Source organism: Crinia signifera, chromosome 9 (assembly GCF_055691185.1).
Source record: "Crinia signifera chromosome 9, ASM5569118v1, whole genome shotgun sequence".
In the NCBI taxonomy this organism is placed as follows: domain Eukaryota; kingdom Metazoa; phylum Chordata; class Amphibia; order Anura; family Myobatrachidae; genus Crinia; species Crinia signifera.
The window spans coordinates 70348116-70368838 of record NC_139225.1 but is presented as its reverse complement, the minus strand read 5'-3'; the positions used below and the strand labels follow the sequence as shown (position 1 = coordinate 70368838).

The 20723-nt window shown below is 44.6% G+C and overlaps 1 protein-coding gene across 9 annotated transcripts in view; it reads right to left on the bottom strand.

The window, feature by feature from the left end:
* The window catches only part of DLG3 (discs large MAGUK scaffold protein 3), a 198098-nt gene that overhangs the window by 25938 nt on the left and 151437 nt on the right, over nt 1-20723 (bottom strand). The window lies entirely within an intron of this gene.

The following is a 20723-nucleotide window of genomic DNA, read 5'->3' as shown; positions in this document are numbered from 1 at the left end:
TCACCGCTGCCCAAAAAGAACATCTATTTTTACAGTAAGTACAGGAAGTTAAACAGTCACTTAGAAAGTGTTGAGACAATAGTCTAATACAACACAGAACTGTAGAAGCTCTAAATGTTTATGCTACTGCCAGACGGTGTCCATTTGTGTTTAGTTTCCACGTCAAGTTTATAAAGGAATCAGAAACTAATTTAAACGGTCACCCATGATAATGTATGGAACTTTGCAAGTCACTGACGTACATAAGTGAAAATGCAATAAAATACTATTGGTAGAAATATGGAAAAGAGAAAAATCTAAGACAACCATACTCAGTCACGCTGCTGTACAATCCATTGTACCGCTAACAATGCCACACAGTAGCTGTTCGTTACCATTACTCTATTTGATGCTTAAAAATCAGTAGGTGAACTTAACATTATTACACAATGGGGCAGATGTATTAAGCCCAGTACAGTTATAAACGGATGATAAAGTGGATGGTGATAACTAGGGGTGAGGGGGTTTGGGTTTACCCTGTTCTTTTCACAAAATTATTGCAATTTCAGATATTTCAGAATGCTATCGGCGGTCACGTGTTTTGAATAGCCAATAAGTTCTCGTTTTGAGATCCGAATAAAACTCCCCCCCCTAGTGATAACCCACCAGCCGATCAACTAATTTTTACATACAGCTGATTGGCTGTTGCGTTCTCACTTTGCACTTTAACACATTACCAGATGGATTACATCTGCCCCCTTACGTGCTGACTAAACCCAACATACCCAGACCTAAGGAACTGGGGTGCAGATAGATGTCAACCAGCTCCTTACTGTCATTTTTTTTAAAACGCAGCCTATAACTTGACAGTTAGCAGATTGGCTGGTGCTTTATCACCTTCCACTTTATCACTTCAAAAAGATTTAGGGGGGAATTTAATAGGATGAGATTCAGCAAGTGAAAGATTTGGTAAGAAATCTCCAGGTTTTTTTAAAGCGGCAATCATTTATACTGCAAAATCAAACTGGTTTTGTAGTGTAAATGATTGCCGCTTTCAAAAATGCCTGTCAGAGGACAGCGAGGATTGCCCTGAATGGCAAGGTTTGTGGCTAATGCATGCAGCCTGCTGCAGTCAGTCAGCCGTAAGCCTCGCCGTTTTGGCAGCCGCACATGCCGTTTCCAGGGGGGTCAGTTGAATACAGACCCGCGAGCAGTGATGGCGAGCAATCAGCACTACTCACCATCACAGCTCTGGAAGAACAATGGAGACACACACAATCCAAGATGCTTGAAGTCCAGTGTGAAGTTTCCACAGTCGATTGTGTTGATTTAGAGAACCATGTTATCTGCTGGTGTTGGGCTACGGTGCTTTATTAAGTCCAGAGTCAACACAGCCGCCTACCGGGACATTTTAGAAAACTACATGCTTCCTTCAGTAGACAAGCTTTATGGAGATGCTGAAGTCATTTTCCAGCAGGACCTGGCACCTGCCCACACTGCCAAAAGTACCTGCGGGATTGGCCATGAAACTCACCTGACCCGAACTCCATAAAGAAGCTAGGGGGCACTGCCAAGAGAAAGAGGAGAGACACGAGACTGAACAACGCAGAAGAGCTGAAGGCCAATATTGAAGTATCCTGGACTTCCATAACAACTCAGAAGTGCCACAGGCTGATGGCATCCATGTTACGCCGCATTGAGGCAGCAATTCACACAAAGGGCCCAGAGCATGTACATATGCATGATTATTCTTTTCAGGAGGACCAACATTTCTGTATTTAAATTTTTTTTTCATGTAATATTCTAATTTTCTGAGAATTAGAATTTGGGGTTTTCAGAAGCTAAAAGCCCTAATCATCCACATTATAACATATATAGATTCATATATTTTACACATACACACAAATCCAATACCCATGGGAAATAAACACCACTCAGGAGACGGACTAGATACTTTCAATAAATGTTGTTATCGGAGGCATGACAAAGTTTCGGGGGGACAAATCCCGTCCCTCAGATCACACCTACACATATCTCTAACGTGAATTCAGTAAAAATGTGGTGACACACACACACACAAAAGAATCTTGGCACAACTCTGTGAATGAGTTTTTCCATAGTTTGAACACATACATACATAGTCCCACACATTGTTGCTTTTTACAATTAGGAACACATGGGGAAGAAATTCAAGACTCGGTAACAGAATGTTTAAGATGGGTTCTACTCTAAGCTAAAATTTACAGTGTAAACCAAATGACAAATTCTTCTTTCTCCACTACCCCGGGAACTCTCCTGATCACGTTGTTCCTTAGTGCGTCACACACCAATAGTAGGAAATATTACTATATGATTACATATGTGAATAGGACATTCCCACCTAAGTAGATAGAAGCGTTTGCTTCCTTTTCCCCTTTCTGGAAATAGATGCAGAACAGTTTTAGAAATAATAGAAGTCACAGGAGGATTTAGTCATCATGACTATGATAAAGTATGCTCGTTTATGTTAGCTAATAGTAACTGCTAGTGTAGGGCCAGTCAGCCTTGGATACACTCATAATACAAATAAACTAAAAACAGACTTATGTGAGACATGTCGCCTTTGGATTAAAGTTGGTCGGTTAAAAAAATTAGGAGCAGGATTGTGGTTTATGAACATTAAATGCAAATGACAAGTGCCACTTGTCCTGATGTCTTCACTGGTAATCAGGAAAGCGCTTAGTTGCTCATCAGATGTAAACTGGCACTACAGAAAACAGGTTTTCCCAAACAATCCTCTTTATACATTATGCACAATTAGGGATGCCTTTGTTTGGGGACACCCTGGTTTTCCAGATAATGGGAACTGGGGAGGGGGGTTATTCCCATATATGCCCCCTGGAAGTGTAGATTTTATGTTTAGTCAGTCACCCAGATATTATTTAAGAAGAGGTCATTTATCTCTTATACCCAAATAGTAATTGAGGGGTATTCAACCCCAAATCTGACTGTCGGGATGTTCCAGACAGTCGTATTCACAGCTATTTACGACTAACTCGACTGTCGGTATTCAATATTCCCACTGTTGAGCAACGGAACAGCTGCGTTTTGTCAGAGACTGCAGCGAATTTGACAATATGCGCCAGTTTCCGACAATTTCGATTCGACTTTATAAAAGCGAATCTGAAAACTTTCAATGCGGTCGGAAATGGCAGCACTGAACAGACGAGAGCAGCTATTTTCGCTGGCGGAAATAGCAGCACAGATTACATACCCCCATACTGTTTAAGTTAACTGTAGAAATAGTGTTTTTACCTAAGAAAGTGTGAACAAACCTGGAAACAGTCCTGTATGGTCTATCAATACGGAATGGGATCATTGGGTCGACAGGTGCTTAGGTCGACATGAAGTTTTCACTGTTTTTTTTACCCGAATGTTGACAAAGTCGACATGGACACAGGTTAAAGTGCACCGCGTCCCCTCACATGGCTCTCTGCGCTCGCCATGCTTTGGGAACGGTGCTTCGCTACACTCGGCACACTATTTTATTCTCCCACCAAGCCCTAGTGGATGGCAGGGCATGAAATACATCCCGTGTCACAAGTCGGCTCAAAAAAACAGTGAAAAAGCCCATGTTGACATTTTGACTGTCGACCTAACGCGTGTGTCGACCTTGTCCCATGTCGACCTAGACACCTGTCGACCTTGCTGTATGTCAACCCAACGGTGTCGACCTAATGACAACCGACTATCCCCTCAATACAAACCTTTTTAAAATCTTTAGGACGCCTTTTATTAAAAACGTTATGCAAATCACATGTGCTTTACAAAAGTGACATCTATATAGACACCCAGCTCATGTTCACAAGTCACCTCATACAATTTCTTTTTTAAAGAAATGTATTATCTAAGTGTTTTGGGCCATCATCCTGTTGCTAAAAAGACGGCTGAGTAATGGGGTATGTTGCTTCTTATGTAAAATTGCTTTGTACACAGTGTTAAATGTACTAAGACTTTAAGAGTGATAAAGTGAAGAGAGAGCAAACACGTCACTCTGCTCCTACGGGTCATGTCATGGGCTATACTTGAAAATGACAGTAGCGGATTTATGTGTACTTTAACTCTCCCTACTTTATCACTCAGTTGATTTTGCGGCTGTATTCAAATGTTTTTGTGGCATAGCGCCAAAATTTGAGCTGAACTTCATGAAAAGTCACCCGGTTGAGTACTGAAATGGGACATTCACTTGGTCGGGTTTTGTTGCTCTGCGTGGCTAAACTCAAGAGCATGATATGCACAAAAAATTATCAATTGCATATCACCCTGCAATCTCCAGCCACTACTAGTTATGGTTGGGATACCACATATATAACTTTGAGGAGTAGTTGTTGTAGAGTGCATAAGGCACCTTAAGGGTGTTATGTGGAATGTTCTCCGCCTCCACCAAACAGATTCTCCGTCCACACTGTCAAAGGCCCGTTTAAAGTCAACAAAAACTAGAAAACAAGTTCTTTGATGGCAGGCGTGATTCTAAATAACTGCCTGACAGCGGAGATATGGTCACTATCCTCTACTGGGCTTAAATCTAGCGGTTCTCTGCAGCTGCCCTCATATTTTTGTAGCCTTGAGCGTATTATTGATTTTCATGTTTTGCTGGATATTATTAGTAAACTTATTCCTCTTTAGTTTTTACATAAGTCACTCAGCTCCTAATTGCCTGTCATAGGCTATGCTTGAAGTTGACAGGAGCCGATTAGTTGGGTATGGTACTATCTCTTTCCATATTTTAGTACATCTGCCACATTATATGCTAAACAGAATATAAGAAAATATTAATTTGGTTATTTAATACGGTAGTTATGTAAGAGGACCGCCATTAATTTAGAAATGTTAATGTCCCTATCATTTTTATTATAGCAAGGCTAGACACAATCTGATTGGTTGTTATATGCAAAGCGACTTACATATGTTACAGTTCAGTTAAAATGCACTGTAAAAAGAAGAAAGGCATTGATCATTTTAACTACAGGTACATATAAAACATTTTTGGTTGTAAAGGCCCATACCCACAGGGTGATTTTGAGGTAAAAATCAGCCAAGTTTTGCCATTTGAGCTGTTTTCAGCTACGTTCTCCCGCATCATCGCCGCCCACCGCTCATCTGCTGGTATTACCTGCAAAGGAGTGACCGGGATGATGGCTTTCCATAACGACCTGCTATGGAAAGCTGTCCACCCCTGGGGAAACTCGCTTAGATGGTCGAATATCGCTCAGTGTATATCACTGAGCGATTTTCAGCCCTGCTAATTTTTCCATCATTGCTATGCATACACACTGGGCAAAAACTCCCAGTGTGTATGCACCTTTACTGCTGCTATGCCAAATTTTGAAAGACAATGGTGTTTGTTCAATACAGTGTGCTGTGAATAACGCCAGGAGGGAGCTCAGAGCTATTCTAATTAGTGTGCTGCAAATTACTACTGGATTTCTATCTAACAGAAATTAGACACCACAAGGGTGTCAATGCGGGTTTGTCTCCTAGCTAATGCTAGATACACACCACAACGATGCAGATCGTGAGCAGGTCAAAGATGATCGTGTGACCAGCTCACGATCTGCATCCAATCGCGACACGTACTCACTAAAATGGCCGTTTACAGATCCTACCTGCTGCAGGTAGGATCTGAGAAACAACCCAACGACCCACAGGGCCGTGCATTGGATCGGATCAGAAATGGCCCAAAAAATACCCAATTTACCTCACATAAGTGCTAACAGCTGTGCACTTAAGTTGGAAAACGCAGTTACACACGACAACATCTGTAAGTACCAGTATTGTCAGACTTCCCAGTGTGAAATGTGTATCGAGCACAATCAACGCAAAAATAGTAATGTATTCAAACATACTGCTTTAGGATTAATTGTGAAAAATACATTGCAAATCATTTTAAATGGCATTACAATTTATTACTATTTACAGGGTTGGCTGGTTTAAACTGGTATGGATCCTTGAATAGACACCAACTAGGTCGACAAGCATTAAGTAGACAACACTAGGTGAACATGGGTCATTAGGTAGACATGTGGAAGGTTGACCGTGAAAAGGTCGATATGGGGTTTTTCACTTTTTTTGAACTGCATCTTGACAGTGTGGACATGGACACTGAAACGTAGCACCGCGTACCCTTACCATGCTTCTGACTCGCTATGCTCGGCACACTATTATAATCTCCCACCACGCCCTAATGGATGGTAGGGCATGAAATATCGCCTGTTGGCACAGGTCGGCTCAGAAACAAGTGAAAACGCATGTCGACCTAGTGACCGTATCCCATTTAAACTTTTTTTACACACTGGTATTATGTAGCGACAAGTACAAGGGCTGTTATACTAAAAGAAATGAGCGTTATGTGAATGGCAATGCTTAACTCTTTGAAAAGTACTTTTGCATGTTCCAATTTGTATTACTTTTCAGCGTTAACTAGAATTCATAAGTATTTATGGTACTTGTTTCCTAGCACGGCCACAATCGCGGCCATCGGGTGTAATTTTTAGTGGCCTGCGACGCGACCGACGCCCCCGATTTTGCCATTGAAATGCATTGAAAACAGTGAAAATCGCGTCGGTCGCGGCTAAAAATGCGTAAATGGGCCACACGCGATGGCTGCGATTTCCCCATAGGGAACAATGTTAAATGGGTAACTTTACCCGCGATGACCGCGATTTCCCATAGGAAACAATGTTAAATGGGTCAATTTACCCAAATCATCATAGAGAACAATGGTAAATGGGCCAGAACCCCAAAAAACCCCCCTGACCAGTGAAATGTCCCCCCAAAAGTAGTTTACGCCACCCCGCGATCAACGTGAACCCGAAGCGTGGCGAGCGCAGCGAGCCCGCGAGGGGCGGCGGTACGCGTCCTCCGACCTTTTCATACCCCCACTATCCACGTCGGTGTGGAGTTGAGAATAGAATAGTGTGGCGAGCGCAGCGAGCCACCGAGCCCGAAGCGTGGCGAGCGCAGCGTGCCCCGCGAGGGGACGCGGATACCTTCACAGGTAAACGCGTCCCTTCGCGGGCTTCACAGGTATCCGCGTGCGCTCGCCACGCTTCGGGCTCGGTGGCTCGCTGCGCTCGCCACACTATTCTATTCTCAACTCCACGCCGACGTGGATAGTGGGGGTATGAAAAGGTCGGAGGACACGTACCGCTGCGCTCGCCACGCTTTGGGTTCACGTTGATCGCGGGGTGGCGTATACTACTTTTGGGGGGACATTTCAATGTTCAGGGGTGTTTTTGGCCCATTTACCATTGTTCCCTATGATAATTTGGGTCAATTGAGCCATTTCACATTGTTTCCTATGGGAAATCGGGGTCATCGCGAGTAAATTGAGGCATTTAACATTGTTCTCTATGGGGAAATCGCGGACATCGCGTCTGGCCCATCGCACCCGATTTTTTAGTGCATGCGATGCCCGCGATTTTACACCCGATGACCGCGATCATGATCGTTGTGGCCGTGCTAGGAAACAAGTACCTTATTTATTTACAGTTTCTTATATAGAGCAGCAGATTCCGTTGCGCTTTACAATAGTAGACAATGATAAGACAGACTGGGTAACCACAGACTTGGAGGTAGGAGGGCCCTGCTGCAAGCTTACAATCTATAAGTAGGACTAAAGCTTAATATTAACGTAATCTTTTCAATTTCATCTACTTTAATGTACTTTCACGTACTTTATATTAATATGTTTAGGGGGTATTCAATCCAGGATTCCGAACGTCGCAACGTCTCGACAGTCAAAATCACGAGCATTATCCAATGGCTTCTGACATGATCTCTACAATCGGTATTCAATGTTCCAACTGTCTAGTGTCAAAGTCATGGGATCAGAGAAAACTGCAGTGTGGTTGAAAAAGGTCTACAGATTCAACAATCCACAGCCCTTTCAGACAGTACATACTCCCCTCAATAGGGAGGCGAGTCCTGGCCGGTATTTTATACTGAATTGCCAAAAGGCGTCTCTCTGAGGCTCTTATAGAAATTTCAATGCTCGAAATGCTGGTGTCGGTTATCACCTTCATGCAATAAAGCATTGAAATTTCTATAAGAGCCTCCGAGTGACGCCTTTTGCCTTGAATGTATTTCTGGACCTGTTAAGTCTTAGGAGGGTACCGGAGCAGGTAACCTGTATTATTAACCAGTGGAGTGACGGATATATAATATATATATATATATATATATATATGGATTGAGGAGTTGTTGGGTACATAGGTGGGAAATAGTTGGGGATGGTGGGGGAGGGTTGGATCGACACACACAGCACTGTACACATATATACATATACAGCAGTGTACATCTATCTATATACATACATACACAGCACCGTACACCGATATACATAGAAGTGCCAAGGACACTGAGATAATGGGCGAGCACAGGGAGCTCGGCATCTCGGCTGATGGGGGTGGCGACTCTCACATGTCTCCTTCGTACATGGAGCGCGGCACCGGCAGCACGCACTGGGTGACGCAGCAGTGTAGGTATCCCTTAGGGAGACCAGGTGGGGAAGGGAGGTATGATGGCCGGGATTGAGGAGGGACTGGGGAGGCCGGGGTGAAATCGTGGGGCGGTGTGTTTGCAGCTGGGATATTACCCGGGGATTTAGGAGGTGCTGAGGAGATTGAGACGGTGGCGGTCGGTGGGTGTTTGCAGGGGTAGGAGGCTGTCTGGCATAGACAGAGCTGGGGTCTCGCAGGGGGGATTGCGGTCAAAGGGGGATAGACAGACACATTCCCACACCAGGCAGGTGCCCAGCACTCATTGTGTGTACTCTGAGCGGCACCATTTTCTAGCAGCTCCTCCATAGGCTGAGGCGGGCAAATGGGGCAGGCTGGATTAGGAGCAGCGGCGAGGTGACGTCACCACACCAAGGCTGGACCCGCAGCAAGCAAATGGGCTGATTGTGTCAATGAAGCAGGGATGGAGTGTGGTGCCGCGGCCGTCCCCTGCCAGCACAGCACCTGCAGGAAGCGGCTGTGGGATTGTGGGCGGAGTAGTGATAGTCTATGGGTGGGCGGAGTCATGGACGTCCATTTGGTGAGGTCAAGCAGTGCCCCTGCTTCTCAGCCGCAGGTAATATTTGTGGTGTGTGAAAAGTGCCTTTTGTAAGGCTGGGTGTGTGGTGCCCTGGATGTCATCCCACTATGTCCCTGCTCTGATGGGCCGTTGTCTCTGCCTGAGTGTGTGTATGACCCCGCCCAGCATTACACACACACACTTACAGATTAATTGACAGATCTGGCTAAATGAGAGATATCTGGTTTAAACAACAACAAAAAAAAGTTTCAACCAAAATGATTCATCCCTTCTACATTGTGAGAGCTGCTCTGATATTAGCAGCACATAAGCCTTGGACCAATGCCCGCACATAACCCCGGTCAGGAACTATCGGTGCCAAGTCTAAATATTTAATAATTCACGCAGGCAAAACCAATGAAATGTAAATGTAGTTGGTCAGAAGTGCAATCCATCCCATTCTTATAGGGATTTTAAAAAGACACCCAATAACTATGGTGGCATCCAATTGTTTTGGGTGTCTATTTTCTCTTTTTAGATGATCCACAGGTAAACAGCAAGGGTTTAGCTGAGTAAAATGACAGCTCGGACACAAAGTTTGCGCACATATTTCTCGCACCTCTGGAAACAAGTGATATCAGTTGCTACTGGGTGCTCCAACGGCAGAACAATTGAATTTCTGCATCAAATGCCCTTAGGCCAGTATTCAATGGCCGGGCTGGCGGCTGGCAGCGAATCCTGTGTAGGATTCGCTGCACTTTCGCCACAATTCTCCCTTCAGAGAGATTCGCCCAGCAGCCTCCCGTCCTCCCTATTCAACGCGTCAGGGGCTCTCTGCCCCTGACGGCGATAATCACTCTCTGGGGCGAATAGTGCAGGGCTCTCTCCCCTGCTGCTGCGGCTACACTGCAGGGGATTGAGCAGAGTCCCGGCGGGGGAGCGCGCTGATACTGCCAGGAGCCCCCGCACAGCATGAGGATGGGGACGCTCAAGCAGCAGTGGCAGACCTCCGGCTCCAGCAGTCCCAGCGCTGACATCTGCTATCACAGCGCTGGGGCTGCCTGAGACGGAGGTCTGCTACTGCTGCTGGAAAGCAGTTCTCCATTTGAGCATTGAATACACTGTCGGCGAATTCCACTAAAAACCCCATTGAAAATCACAGGCGAATTGTGGAGAATCATTTACGGCGAATCGGCAGACATTCGCTGTTCATTTGTGGCGAATTGCCTCCATTGAATATGGCGAATTGTTTTTTGTGACAGAAAATTCACCGTTAACCCAGCGAATTGCCAGATTCACTGAAAAAAAACGGCGAATCTGAGGCATTGAATACTGGCCTTATTGGTGGCCACCATAGAAACAAATTAATTCCCCCATGAGTTTTCACTTACATTGAGAGACAAGACCTTCTTTAGGGTGAATGTTTTATAGTGACACTAAGTAATATCAGATGTGCACACCCAAATGGAGCTAAATTTGAATTTTCCATGCAATCTATTAGCTGCCGGTGCACAAAACTTGAACTCCCCCCACAGATTAGGAGCAGCGTTTCTATCATTTTAATATATAGGATTTAAAGCAGCAAGTGTCAAAATAATTAAACTATATATTAAATAGTGCACATTTTGGCAATGTGTGGTGTGCATCCCCCATCACTATGGGCAGTATTCAATGCTTTTTGCGAGCTGTGACAGTGAGCAGTGCTGCCTGCTTGCTGTCACAGCTCACACAGTCAGTATTCAACTGATCCCTCTGCACAAGCCATTTCCACCTCGCTGGGTTTTCATAGTGACGTGGAAACGGCATGAGCGCCAGCCAAAAAAGCAAGGCTCACTGCTAAATGCAGCGGGCTCCCTGCATTAGCCACGAGCTTTGCTGTTTGGTGGAATTGATTTCTGTGGAACGTTGAATACGGTGGCCGGCGCGGGGGTTAAACGGCGAGGGTCGCTTGTTTATGCCGATCCTCGCCGGCTGCATTGAATACAGCACTATATATAGCTGACTACTTTTCTTGGCCTGCTATAATCTCCATGACTGTTTCCCCTCCTCTAAACGATGCCTTAAAAGAACAATTACCAAGAACCTATCAATAACAGCTCCTGTGACATAGCAGCATAACATACATGCCCTGTTACTGCAGCCAATGCTGAACAGAGGAATTCAGCTTACATAGATGTCACCAATGCCTGCAAGGAACACAGGAGAGTTGTTTATGTTACAAATAGCATGTGCCTCTAAAGGTGACCATACACGCACCGATTATCGAATGAGTTTTGTACTTTTTATGTACAATAATTGTGGTGTGTTTATGGGCGTTTGCGATGCGCGTTCCCGGGAGACCGATATTGTATGTCCAAAAAAATATGTGCAGCACGTACTTTTTAGACTACATCTGAAAATTAACAGTACAAACATGGGTTAATCGCATCGCACGCATCAAAATACACATCGCATCGCATTATGGCAGGAAAATTGTATAGAACCATTGTACAGTCAAAAACGCATAGTACAGTAAAATCGGTGCGTGTATGGTCACCATAAAGTGGCAATACACTGTGATTATTGTACGCGCATTGAACTTAAGTTCAAAACGCATCGCATGACGTTCAAATCACAGTTTCTATGGGGCTTGCAATTCGATGCGAGGTGCGCTCCAGTGTACTTTAAATTGTATAGTACAAAAACTATGTGCAGGCAATACTTTTCATGCTAAAATTACATCTCATCACATCTTCATACAATATGAACTAATTACATAATGTAATATGAGCCCTAATTGTATGCAGTTGAAATGGCACACGATTGAAATCTCATAGCATTGCATAGCAAAATCGCATAGCACGGAAGTTCAAATTGTACAGCACCAATGTATAGTTCAAATCACAGCTACAACACAGCGCACCGTGTATGGGCACCTTCAGCGCTGTAATGGCCAGATGTATATTCTACAGTTCACAGAAATGCAGAGCTGAGTAGAAGCAGCAATACAAACACATGCCATGCCCTGGTCACTACAGTGTAGGTCATAATGGCAACTGGGATTTACAGCACTGCCACATATGACCCTGACCCATTAGAAATAAGATCATCCATAGGTAATCATCATCATCATTTATTTATATGGCGCCACAGGGGTTTCGCGGCACCTGACAACACATACATGATGGGAAAAAAACCAAGAGAATAAAGATTTACAGCAAATTAGGAAAAGTTTGCAGCCATGCACATGGGTGGGATTTCACTCGTGCGGGGTGACTAACCTGATCGCTGGGCAAACAGGTCTGAATTGGGCCCTGTAAGCAGTGATCTTCATATTACACTTCTGGTGTTTGTTATTAGAAGTTGGTTTCATGGCATTGATAGAATATATATATATACACATATATATATATATATATATATATATATATATATATAAATCTGAGCAGATAAGAAAATATTTCGCTGTTCTTTTTTATATATAAAATATAACATGTGAAAGGATAAAAAGCACTTGAAGTTAAATATGTGAGAATATTGATATAAATTAAAACATGTATACAGCCCTTTTAGGGAATAATTATGTGGACAGGTATTTAGGTTTTACAAAGTCTTATGCAACTGGAGACAACTCACCCTTATACCCCTTTCACACCAGCCTAAATTCCCGGGTTGGGCCCGGTAACAACAAGCGACTAGTGCTGGGAAAAAATTCTGGCAAAATTTCCTGGGATTTCATCCCTGCTATGGAGCAGGGTTATTCCAGAGTTCAACCTGGGTTCCTGGATGGGGTGAAAGGGGTAGGGGGTACTCACATGGGTTGCCGGTCCTCAGTGTGCTGTCAGCCGGTGATCCCCCCACAAGCGGCGGGCGCAGGTGACAGGAGGCGTATGTAGATGACGCAGCTCTCCCGCGCTGCGTCATCTGAGCCCGCCGTCTGACCTGTCATCTGTGCCCGCCGCCTGTGTGGATCCCCGGCCTGCATCTAGCACCAGCAACCCGGGGTGAGTACTCTCCACCTACTGCCCACCTCCGCTGCCACCATCTGCCAACACCAGAAATGCAGAGACTTTTTTGGTGTGAAAGGGGCCAACCCAGGAATGCCCCATCATGATCCCTGGGTGGGTCCCTGCATTTCCTAGTGTGAAAGGGGTATTACTGTACCTATCTCTCCGGACAAGTACGGCGGCCTGTTCTCTAACTCCCGTGCTGCTTGTGAGGCCCATTTGTGTATCCCTTGTTACCACTAGCATTTGCGGCTAAATTACGCTGCTCCACTTCCAGCATGAGGAAGTTCACTAGTTTCTAGCAGCAGATTTTTACAAGGTTTCTACGTCCACTTAGCCACCTAAGTGGAAGAGAAAACCTTATATAGGAAATAGTGTTTATTAATTATTATTATTATTATTATTATTATTATTATATGTTAGTTGGGCGCCCACTAAGCTATTTGCTTAGCTTTCCGCGTCCGCTCGCCACACTATAAAAAAATCAACTCCATGCCGACATGGATAGTGGGGGTATGAGTGTACTAACTATAGTGGGCGCCCAACTAACATAAGTACCATTATTATTTGAAATTATGTAACAAATGTGAACAACGCTGGCATATTTAGCAGATATTTTGAATCTCTCTCAGATGTTAGCACTCAAAAGCCCCCCCCCCCCCCCACACACAGACACACTAAATGACTAGTGCAGCTTGTCAAGTGTTATTGAGTTTACACACTAAACTATGTTGTTCAACATCACTAGGACACGCTTAGTTATATAGCACAAAACGACTTGCATGTTCAGCCGATGGGGAGGCAGAGGGGGGGGTCCTAAATTCTTATCTAGTGGTCATACGGCTTAACTCGGGCAGGAATTGGAGGTAAAAACCCAATATTACTGCAAGTGTGAAAATAAAACAATGCTCATGGAGGAAATATCTTTTACAAGATAAAATCTCTTGTAAACGGATTTCTGCCTTATCTACTGATTTAATGAGCACAGGAAGTCACTGGCTTATGGGTGATGTAGGGGCTTTCACTAGATCATTCAGAAAACGCCCCTACATCGCTCTACGTGTAGAGGCGATAGTGATCGCTGTCTCCTGGCAATTAATAGCCAGCATGCCATACAAGTCTATAATCGCCAATGTCAGGACCAGTAGTCGCACTGGCCCTGACAGATCGCTCAGTGGGACGTCGATAAGCGGCGCTGTGTGCTGAGCGATCTATCAGCACATCTACACTTTCCATGTGTAAGCTCCAAAAATGCTTTCATACATGTATTCAATTAACTGGTGCAAGCCTGAATGGGTACACATTTTAACGCTCTCAATTAGTTTCTTTAACAAATATATATCAGACGTGCAGGGCACTGATCGATTTATTGAACAATCCAATGTCTAACAATTTCTCTTGAAATCCAGTTTAAAGCTGGTCATATACCCGAACGACCTAATTGTATGCAGGTTGTAAACGCGATCAAACAAGCAATCGTATGTGCTTTAAAAACACATACGATTTGCTTACGACCGCAATGAAAGCTAAGGGAACATACATTTATTTATTTATTAACAGTTTCTTATATAGCGCACACATATTCCGCAGCGCTTTACAGAGTATAGGTGAACATTCATGACAGTCCCTGCCCCAGTGGAGCTTACAATCTATATTCCCTACCACATGTACATGCACACACAGACATTCTAGGGTTAAATTTTGTTGGGAGCCAATTAACCTACCAGTATATCTTTGGATTGTGGGAGGAAACCCACGCAAGTACAGGGAGAATATACAAACTCCACACAGTTGGGGCCAAGGTGGGTATCGAAACCATGACCTCAGCGCTGTGAGACAGTAATGCTAACCATTACACCACCTGTACTGTATACATGCAGTACGCATAATCTAAGGGCGGACCCCTCAACCCATGCATCGTAACAAACATTACTAACGATGTGCACACAATCCATCGTTTTGCAGATAGGCCAGACATCGTTCAGGTGTATGGGGGCCTTAAGGCTGGATAAACACACCTGAAAATTAACCTGTCCAATCTGTGTGGATGGAACAAAAAACTGGTACTGTATGTAGCATATGTTAAATCATCCATATACTCCCAAATGCTTCAGAACAGAATAAAACAATTGTTCGGATAAATCAAATTAATTTAACCAACTTGTCTGAATGACCATTTTCTGTTTTCCAGTGTTGGGGAGAAAATGTGGATTCTCATACAAAACCAGATTTTTGTTCCCACCAGATAAACCTTTAGGTGTGTGTACAGTCTCACACCGGTCAGTAGAGCTCGCCCTCCCCTCACTGATAGTCGGGGCTGAGTGAACGCAGCGCTGCAGCCAGCAGCAGATCATCCACACAGATCCCAATGGTGACAAGTAGCCGCAGCCCGGTGTGTCCGGGACAGTCCTCTCTTCCTCCCTGTAGGACAAGGAGAGCCCGCATCATGCACACACCTGCCGGCATCACCACGTCACGTAACCGTACAAACAGTAACCGGAACAGCCCTGAATCCCATAACCGCGTCCTCCCCAGGCTGAGCTCTGACCTCTGGGGCTGCGGAGACCGCGGCACAGGACAAGCAGAGTCTCACATAGCCACGTTCTGTTCTCAAAGGCGTGCTGACCACCCACCTGTACACGTCGCACCGTCAGTCCCGCGGCATCCAGCACAAGCCCAACTCCCCCAAACTCCCGCTAACCGGGGCGCTCTGCAGTCGTTTCCGCGAAGCAACAAGCGAAACTCTGCGAATGATAAGCTCCGCCCCTTCCGGGCATAAGCAATAGACCAGCCATGTACTGTAGTTTACAAATCAACTAACCAATGAGAGCGCCATTTGCAAAGGCAACCAATCAGAGGTAAATCGCGTGTTACTCACCAACCAAAACTCTGGGGGGAGTTTTCCGCCCCTTACCTCGGGCCACGCCCACACTTGTCAGCGGCTGTAATGTGTGTATTTTTCCTTTTTTTCAGACAGAGAAGGAGAGCCCGGGGGTCTGGTGACTGGTGGTCACACACACGAGATGGGCATCGTTGTGGTTGCCATCGATGGCGATAGTTCAAACAATCATCGATGCCAGCATGATATCTAATGAATGATCATCAATGTTTCTAACTATCGATGGTCATCTATTTTCTTGTCTGGGCCATGGGCCAATCAGAACATGGAGTCGTGGCTTTATGGGTGTCCCTACACCTTTGGGAGAATTTTAATTTTTTGGGGTTATGCTATACCATCGAGGTGGGGGAAACATCGATGGATAAACTATTCTACATAAACCATCGATGATTATGAATAATTGATGGTTGATGGCCATCCCTAGGGGACACACATACAAAATGTTATGTTCTTTTACTAATAGCTGGTCAGATGTAGTAAGCAATGGAGAGAGATAACTTAACAACCAAACTGTTCCTGACAAGACAGCCTGTACATGAGCGAATTGGTTGGTATTTTTCATCTCTCCACTTTATCACTCACCAAATCGTAATACATCTGCCCCTATTATTTTGTAGAATATACTGGACTAGTAAGGATGCCATTGGCCATTGACCATCGATGATTAGAAATCATTGATGGTTTATGACCGATATCAAAAAGTTTTGACATCGATGGGGAAGAACCAGATGGTTTCCCACCATCGATGTCAAACTGCAACAAATAGGTTTGTTTTGTATTTTTCCCTAAGGGGCTCCAACCCAGAGACCTGTGAAGACATGCCCCCATATTTGGATTGGCCCACAGGCCAATCAATCAAAGAAAATGGATGATAATCAATATGTAAAAACATTGATGGTCATCCATATCATAGTTATACACTATCGATGGCCAGTTGTACTTTTGCCATCAATGGCAACGATGGCCATCCCTAGTCACTAGATAAATGATAGCTAGAAACAGACATTTTCATATTTTTCCAATTATCTAAGGATTCTAAGCAACTGCATTAGCGTTTGGTGATTGGATTTAGCAGGTGATTTTGGCATGGAGCAGGGGTGCTGCTGGAGACGTCTTCACAGTTATCCGCTTCAAGAATGCTACTAAGCAGAGAAAAAAGCCCTCTTTCCGTAAAATGTCTTTTCTTTGCTTTATTAATAGACCCCTAAATATCATGGAGATAGTGACTACTATAAACTGGATAGCATGGGGGGAAGGAAGTTACTGGCAGTAGAGTTGGGATGTACATCAGTCCACTATTAAATTATGGCTTAGCTTCCACCATCCAAATTTTGGATGTGATGGTCAGTAACCATCACATAAAAAAAAAAGGTACTTGTGAGTTATCCGGGCTGCCGATTTCTAAATCGGGTCGGATCGGGCACATCGCATCGCATCGCATGCGACCATCGGATGCGATGCCCCGATTTTCCCATAGGAATCAATGTTAAAATGGACTGAGTCCATTTTAACATGGAATTCAATGGGAAAAAGGGGTCCTTTTCATACCCCTACTATCCAAGTGGGCATGGAGTTGGATATAAACCTGTAGCGAGCCACCGAGCCCGAAGCGTGGCGAGCCCCGCGAGGGGACACAGAATACCGTTCGCTCGCCACGCTTCGGGCTCGGTGGCTCGCTACGCTCGCCACAGGTTTATATCCCACTCCATGCCCACTTGGATAGTAGGGGTATGAAAAGGACCCCTTTTTCCCATTGAATTCCATGTTTAAATGGACTCAGTCAATTTTAACATTGATTCCTATGGAAAAATCGGGTCATCGCATCCGATGGTCGCATGCGATGCGATGCGATATCACATCGCATCGCATCTGATTGTATGCCTTAACTTAAGGCATACAATAAAAAAATCGGCAGCCCGGATAACTCACAAGTACCAAAAAAAAAACTATTGATAGAAGAAACTTTTCATTTGATCTGCATCTGTTAAAAAAAAAACAACAACACAGTTTGCGTATACACACAAACTGCAGTGCGGCCGGTCGCGGAAGGGACTGGGGGTGGGACCCAGTCCAATCCTCAGTAATGAGTTAAATTAGTGGTTCTCGGTCGTTTTTTTGAAACGTGGCTACAATACATTTTTACACTGTCATCACCTATTGAATATGCACTTCGTAAATGCTTTCAACTAACCACTTGGTATAACATGGAAGTGATAGCTGCAGGTATCCCATTTTGACCTGTTTAACAATCCATTTCACTTTCACTTTATTAAATCGAATTTTTTTACATCTCATGAAGGTCTGTTTTTTAGCCTTGGTTTGTTAAGATCACACTTTCTCTTGTGGGTGTTTTATGTGATTACCAATATTTTGCGATCACAATGTTTACATCAATGTCAACAATCAGTTTTGTGTCTTAGACATGTATTGCTAACATTTTTGTGATTATCTGTCAATAAAATTATTTAAAAAAAAAAAGTTGTTCTCAAACGCTGTTTTTTTTTCCAGATCAGATAATTAGGCGCAAGTGTATCACCAATTGTCACATTTTAAAGATCCACAAGTGATCTGGAAAACATGACTGTTTGGGGTCATTGAGTCTAGACGAGCAGTCTGAATCAAGCTTCCTCAGCACTGCAAAGGCCGTGGGGAGAAGGAGGCCGCTAATGGTGTCAGCGCCCCTCCCTACCAACGGCCGGGGAACATCTGCATTTTCTGAGTCAATCCCAGAAATCCGTCTTGAGAAAGTTCCCAGCTGATTACGGGAACAAAACGCGTTGACGTCATTGTGAATCGATACTGGGTCTCCTTTCTACAGCGACTTAACTACCTTCGCTGCCCGCATCCACACTATCCCTGCAAACTGACCAGCCCTGCACCCGTCCCCCTGAGAGCGTGCGGCATCCAACTATACTGCTGCACGAGGCTGTGAACGCCGGAACGGTCTGTGCTTTTCTACAGGGAGAACCGGCTTACGCCTCCTCACGGAGTCCGTCTAACAACTGCCGGTGAGACTTGTCACTATTGCCGGAGAGAGAGAGCGGCTCCCCTTTAACCCACTATATACGGCTCTGATACCTGTTAAAGTGGACGGTCCCCAGATGACTTTACAACCTACGGCCCCTTACATGTTATTGAGAGCTGACTCAGTGGGACACACAGCCATGTTTGGGGTGAGCATACATCCATGCTATTACGCCTGTGGATACTCTAAATGTGCTATACCACTCGCTACTAAACTGCACTGTGCTCGTATCTTTCAAAGTACCACAAACTGTTAACTTTTGCTTGTCAGCCCACATGCTAAAACAACTGGTGCTATTACCCAACCTACTAACCCTCTATTGCGAGGCATCTGTTCACTCTACAATTGCTGACAATTGATTTATGTCCGCAATGTTTCTTCATAAAGTTATATTAACATCATATGATGCTCTAATTTCGTGGAGACCCAGTACTATTACTAATACCTCCAAGCTTAATTAACAACACTTTATTCAATTAACACTTTGTTGTTTAACTATTGTGATATTTGCTACTATTTTAAGTAATAACTGTCTGTCTAATTATTGTGATATTTCATTTTATTTTTTAATATAAAATTGCTATATTACCAAACAGTGGGTGACATTTATTAGAGATGATGTTGGGTTTTTGGCAATTTTTATCGCAAAAACTGCCGTTTTTTCTTTTTTTTCCCAAATCGACTACTTAATGGGTGGCGATTTGCGGCATAAATCGCACTTTTTGCCGCGAAATCGCACTTTCAGAAAGTGCGATTTTTTTAACTCCGGAATTCGCATCCAGATGTTTTCCCCATTGAAAAATATTCAATTCGCATTTTTAATGAGATGCGAATTTAGAAATCGCCAAAAAAAATGGTCTAAACTTAAAAAAAAAAAAAAATAGACCTGATCCTGACTGGCGATTTTGTCAGAAACTGTGTATGGTTATTTGGTAAAATATGTGTAAAGGTAAAAAAAAAAAAAATTGGCGTGAGGTCCCCCCTCCTGTACATAACCAGCCCCGGGCTCATTGAGCCAGACCTGGTTCCAAAAATACGGGGGACAAAAAGCGTAGGGGTCCCCCGTATTTCTGAAACCAGCCCCGGACTCTTGGACCGGTCCTGGTTCCAAAAATACGGGGGACAAAAAATCTGGGGGTCCCCTGTATTTTGAAACCAGCACCAGGCTCCAACAGCCCGCAGTGTCATGCCACAGCCGGGGGACACTTTTTACACAAGGTCCCCCGGCTGTACCATGAGCACCGTGGCTGGTCAGCCTTGGACGGGGTACCTGGAGGAGTGGGGACCCTCCCAATAAAGGGGTCCCCCCCCCAGGCTTCACCCGTCCAGGGCTGAAGCCCGGGGCTGTCACCGGCGTCCCTGGCCATTGGACGCCGGCCTGATATGGTTAAATTCACATTTCTAACATTGCTTAATACAGGAGAACTACAAGTGCCAGCAGACCTCCCCCCGCATGCTGGGACTTGGAGAACCACAAGTCCCAGCATGCGGGGCATTAATGGGCCCGCTGAGACTTGTAGTCCACCTGTAAAAAGAATGTTAAAATAAAACACACACACAGAAAAGTAAAACTTTATTACATACACATCCACACACCTCACTTTTACACCCACATTCTTACCGATCCAGGATCCAGCGCTGGTCTCTCTGCAGCAGAGCCGGACAGCCCGCACTGACAGCGGGCTGACCGGCTTTCTCCGATGCAGCTAACAGCTTCTGTCGCGCTGTCCCAGCGCGACACAGGCTGAGAGCGTGATTGGGCGATGCGTCTCCATGG